Here is a 6,000-nt window from a genome sequence, read left to right on the forward strand (position 1 = left end):
AGCTTGTTGGACTGAACGCAAGCGTTCGTCCAACTCAGCCTGAAATTCTCTTTGACGTGCCTCGGCCCATGCCTTCACTTGATCAAGTGTTTGGCGAGGGGCTCGAGGTCGTTTTTCCAGCTGGGCATCAGTGAATCCCAGTGGAATATTTACTCCACTTGCCCCTACATGAGTGACTGGGGTAGTGTTCGTAAAATGTATTTCACTTGCCCCAGCTTGGGTGGCTGGGGTAGTGTTTGTAAACATTGTGTTGCCGGTGTTTACCCCAGTGGCTGGGGTTGTGGTTACCGGAATTTCTCTAGTCATCTTAGAAGTTTTGAAAAACTGGAGAAAGATGTAGTTCTAGCTTTATGCACGGATGGCGCCAATGAAGAAACACTAAGTAACCCCGGGCAGATTATGGGTAATCTGGGGGCTAGGTAATGTTTCCCACGAAGGTTAGGTCCAGCAGAGTAAGTTGTACTTCAGGGAACCTGCAAAACAGACACCGTAAGCTCGTCACTGAGAAGGGGGGGTTCCTCCTTGTGACCACCCTCCGGCGTGAGAATCAGTCTATATTGCTCTTTGAATATAAAAGTATATGAATACTATTAGAGCAGTTATCAAGTAAGTTATACGAGATAGTAGATGATCTTACCATTCCAAGATATTGGAGTATTTATAGCCGAAGGTAGGTTTTCTAGAAGGTACAGCCGGCTGAATAGTATTCCTGTTCAACCAACAGTGGATTACGCACAGGCCATACTGGTTGGTGGGTAGGTTACAGCCAACAGTAATAAAGTCGGCTGCACTATTCCACCAACTGTAGACCATGCACGTCCCACTGACTGTGGATTGTACGCAGGCCATGCTGGTTGGTGAATAGGTTACGGCCAACAGTAATACTATTCCACCAACTGTAGGCTGCGCCTGCTCCACAGTGAGGGTTGGTGAGTAGGCAGCGGCTAATAGTGACAAACAGTACTAGAGGGTGCTCCTCCTTGCACTGTTGTCGGTGAGCTGTCACCCTGTGATTGGCTCATGGGCTGTTCTGGTCAGATCGTCTGTCCTATCCATACCTTGGTAGGTATGGTACAAAAGATCTTTCAGAATCAGACTGGCTCATTTGGGCGGGATTGTTCCCGCCTTGCTCATGCCTTCACGTGACTGCTGAAGTAGCTAGTGTCTTGTACGTGTAGCCCTGCTGTCTGCGGGTAGCCTTCCCTGATGGCTTGTATCCGCAACTGCGGGAACAGGCGGGGTACTTCACCATTGGGAGGCTTTCCCTGCGTGTACAGCTTGCGTACTGCGCGTAAGATTCTATGAGCATGTTGGGTCCTGCGGGAGCAGATGGCCTTTGCGCAGACAACCCTGTTCAAGGTGAGTCTTGCGGGACCAACTGGTCTCTGCTGGGACCTACCTCTTCAGTAACCTATAAAACATTGTTAGCCATATTATATCAAGAAATATGAGAATTATAAAATGCATATAGAACTAGAAAGAGTTAGTCAAATAATCAACGCATGAGCATGTTAGTAATGCACTTGATTAGTCTAGAAAGCAACAAATCCAACATTAAGTCTTAAAAGGCTATTATTGCACATAATTCTTCCAAAAAGAAAAAGGTCCAAGTCGATAACTTGCTTATCCAAAACAATACATCACTTTTTGGGAAAAAAAATTACATTATGTTAAACTTCTTGAATCCGTCAATTTTTTTAGTTATACAATATAATTTAGATCCATAATTATCTTATATTTTCAATTGCAATTCTCATACAAAATAAAAGTTTTGTATTAATATAGAAGGTGGTGTGGGAGTTATTATGTTTGAATAAAAAAATTAAGAGAATTAAAAAGTATATAAATTACACAACTTTTTTTGCATATAAAATATCAACTTTGGCATGTAATACTACATAGGTGGGCCCCTAAAGGACGGATTAGAAACACCAAAGTAGACATTTAATGGGAAAAAGACTTTAAAATTAATGAAGAGGGAAGGGATCCTTAAAAGCAGGTTTTTTCTCTGCCACGTGGGGACCACAACTTCTGTCGCTTTATGGCCGGCATCCCACTCAAATATATATGAATATTTTTTGGTATATTTAACAGAACCCATATTATATATATGGTTTTAATAATATTTTAATAAGATTTGTAAATGTTTGTTGTTGTGGCAGAAAGTTTGGGTTTTTGTAAAAAGTTTAGAATCTGATATGACGCTGATGTGTCGGTTTGTGAATGTTTGTTGATGTGAATGCTTATAAGCACTAACTCCATATCAAATGACACATCACATTTTAACTCATTTATAACTTTACAGTAAGTCATTAGACCTACCAACCATCACTATCTCATATTTTAAATATTATATATATATATATATATATATATATATATATATATATATATATATATTCTTTAGCATGCCTTTTAAGAGTGGGTATGAAAATTTTGCTGAGAGAAAAATGTAACTCACCAGTTTTATAACTCCATTAGTTGTATAAACGCAAAACAGGCAAGGGATTTATTTTAAGCCATTACTTATAATGTACATCAACTAGTAATTACATTTATTATTTATGTTTTGTATACAAGCTAACGCCCTGTTTGCGGTGGGCAAAAGTAAAATTGCACTAATTTTGATATTATTTTACTAATCTCATGAAAATAACGTTAAAAGTGGCGGAAGGTTAATCAGGCATCATGTGGTGGCGTTGATAGCCGAAAGACAAGGGCACATGCACCAATCAGCCGGTGTCCCGATGATTGAGTGCTATGTGCCTTATGTCCAAGGCTTGATGCAAAACTACTTTCGAGCCGGGGGCTCACCGGAAGCAGTCTCTATATCCCTATGGGATAGAGGTAAGACTGTCTACATCTTACCCTCCTCAGACCCTACCATAGCATTGCTATTGGTGGGATATACTGAGTACGATGATGATGATGTATACAAGCTAACGCATAAAAAGTAAAATTATTTTCTAAAAATATAACATGCTTTAAGCCAATACAATCTGTTTTGAAACAAACTTAAGTTGGTTCAATATTCCTTTCCTAGGACTTGATCATGCTCAACTCTAGTATATGTTTTAAGAATCAAGAATTAAGCTTCAAGAATACTTACAATAAAGTTTTCTTCACTTGTTGAGTTGTTGGTTGCTTGATCTTCCAGTTACCTCTTTTCAACAAATCAGCACACACTCTTCTTTTTGAGTCTCAAGACAAACACCACATGCATGGCTTTCTTTAAGTAATCAAAACTTTGCTAGAATCCATAAATAGTCCTTCATGTTTACTATATGTCATAATTGCCTCTAATTAAGGAAACTTTTACTTACACTTGGTGAGTATTACTCAATCCAGTGTATCATAAATGAAATTCCGTGTAATATAACATGTCTTAAATGTTTATAGTCGATAACATTTGTAAATAATAATAGCAAAAGTAATAATAATAATAAAGGATAAAACAAATAATATTAGAGATAACCACTTGGGCTAGCTCAAGTGGTCAGCCAAATGATGGGCAAGAGCTTGATGCCGGTTGGTCTCTCAAGTTCAAATCTTGATGGCGACACAAGTTTTCTATTAGAGTGTCCCTTTCCAGAGCGCTTGCTCTTGTGGGCGGACAACGCCTATCAAGTGGCAGGGGTTCGAAATTTTCTCGTGGAACGCTTAGCCAAGCTCGGATGCCAGGCGTGGGCCCGGTTAAGACAACATAGTCTTGATCCGAGTGAGGCGGTTGGGGCTTTCTCCGAGAGCTGTGACTGATTAATCAACCACTATGAAAGTCACCATTCTAAAAAAATAATAATATTAGATGATTAATATAAGCAAAATTGAATGGATCGATCATGGATTTTTACTATATATACAATTTTTATAATATGATATCTTATTTATATTTATACAAAATAAATAATTTCATACATTTATTATTTCTTAAAAACTCCACCAAGCTTCCAGACCCATACATCATTTCTTTTTATTTTTAGTGCTTAGACATCAGAACATCATTTAATAAACCATTAATGTGCCTAATAGTTTGTCTTGCCACGTAAAGGCGATTGGTACAAAACTCAAGTACAACTATGTATATATGTTCTTTTTTAAGTGATCAAGAATTCAAGTTCTATGATAAGCATTAGGGTAGATTTAAGAATAGATTTAAAGGGTGTACGAGTTAATGGTTTTAATAGAAAAACGACTATATGAAGGTTTGATTGTTTTGGCATAGTGTATTTCTTGATGCTAAAAGAAATAAACGTTACAAACTTGTTTTGATTGTTTTGAATAGACGTATGAATATTGTTGAGTTGAATTTGGTCACTAAATCCAAAAGGTGACTGTTAGCAACTAAATTACAAAAACTATCTAAAAGAGATTATAAGTAAAGGTAAAATACCTTTTTCTTAAGTACAATTTGAACTCAAACCATTTTAAAAGACTTTGGTTAATAAAAAACGAATATTATTATCTAGCTTTAAGTCCATCAAGTTTGAAAGTACCGGCCACTAGACCCAAATAGTAAACATGGGTTATTCAATATTCAGTGTGTAAAGAAATGTTAAGTCATATAGTGGGTAGCTTCTTTTAATGTAATATTTAAGAGTTTAAATGTCTTTTAACATATAGCAAAGTTGTTGGTTAGATACTTAAAGTTGCACGGTTAGGTCACAATGTAATTAAAGGTTAGATACTCCGCTATGCTCGAAATCCGATCAAGATCTAAATGTTATGCCAGTTAGCATTGATATTACGATCCGTGACCAAGGAAGCACGTTGGATACTTTTTTGTGATCTTAACTAAAATAACAATGTTAAAAATGTTGAGAATGATTCAAACTCAAAGTGACTATTGGAGCTAGCCGTTGGTGATCGTGGGAGTTGCTCTGAGAGTCAATAGTATGTCCGGGTCTTATGCATTTGTTTAGCACATTTATGTTTACCAAGCTTTCGATAAGTTTGTGAGGGTTTTGTTTTAGTCTTTTATTTCCATTGTAATTGTTGTCTATATAAGGCTATTTTCGTTTAATGAATTAATCAAATTAAGCATTTAATAATCGTGTTTTGTATCAATTTGATCCATCACAAAATGGTTAAAGAAATTATCGACACTAGACTTGTCCCTTGTTGGGGAATTATGAAGAAAAATGGGTATTTTGGGTTTCTAAGAGTCGTGTTTATACTTTCAAATCAAAATTATTTGTGGTTCACAAGTGAATTGATAAGATAAAACTCAAAATTGAGAGCAAAAGTTCAAGTATGAATGTATGATAATTGTGAGAGAACATTGAATCAGAGAACGGAATCGTATGACCAATATGCAATTTAGGGTTTGGGGTCATAACGTAATTTATCTACACTATTTAAATACAATTTTCAGACTAGTCACCAATAAACTTAACTATTACAAAAAATATTATTTACAATTTCCTAACACCCTAGCAAAAATCACATTGCCAGAATGTTACCGATACCGAAAAACCCTAAAAATAGACTATTACCGACAATTTTCGGTATGGTACCGAATGCATAACTTCGGTAAAATCCTGGAATCGTAGCGATCCCAAAACTTCAAAAAGTTGGTGCCAAATTGGCTCTTGATATTGTTGAGCAAGGTGCTAGAGTCTCGTCTACGAGGATCTCATAAGACGTCGAACAAGACGTAGGGTTGTCTCCGAGAATCATGAAAAAATTTTGGTCCGAAAGCGAAAAAAATGAGTATTGGGTTTGAACATTAAGAATAGAATACATAGTTTTATTCAAAAAATATATATAATTTTTTTTTAAATAAAAAAATTCAAGCCTATTGAGGTATTGAGCCGGGGTCAGTCGACCACCTAACCCTACCTCATAGTCGGCCTTGAGAAGACGAGTAGCACAACGGATTCAAAAACCAAATAATTTTTTCATCACTTTAAATATTAAAACAACACAAAGTAACAAAAACTATTAAGTAAAAGATCTATGTAGCTGGGCTAAGGAGTCTTGATGGGCTATTGGACTAAAAAA

Source organism: Bidens hawaiensis, unplaced genomic scaffold (genome assembly GCF_021521415.1).
Source record: "Bidens hawaiensis isolate Kalapana, Puna unplaced genomic scaffold, B.hawaiensis_p1.1 tig00021984_1, whole genome shotgun sequence".
Lineage (NCBI taxonomy): Eukaryota > Viridiplantae > Streptophyta > Magnoliopsida > Asterales > Asteraceae > Bidens > Bidens hawaiensis.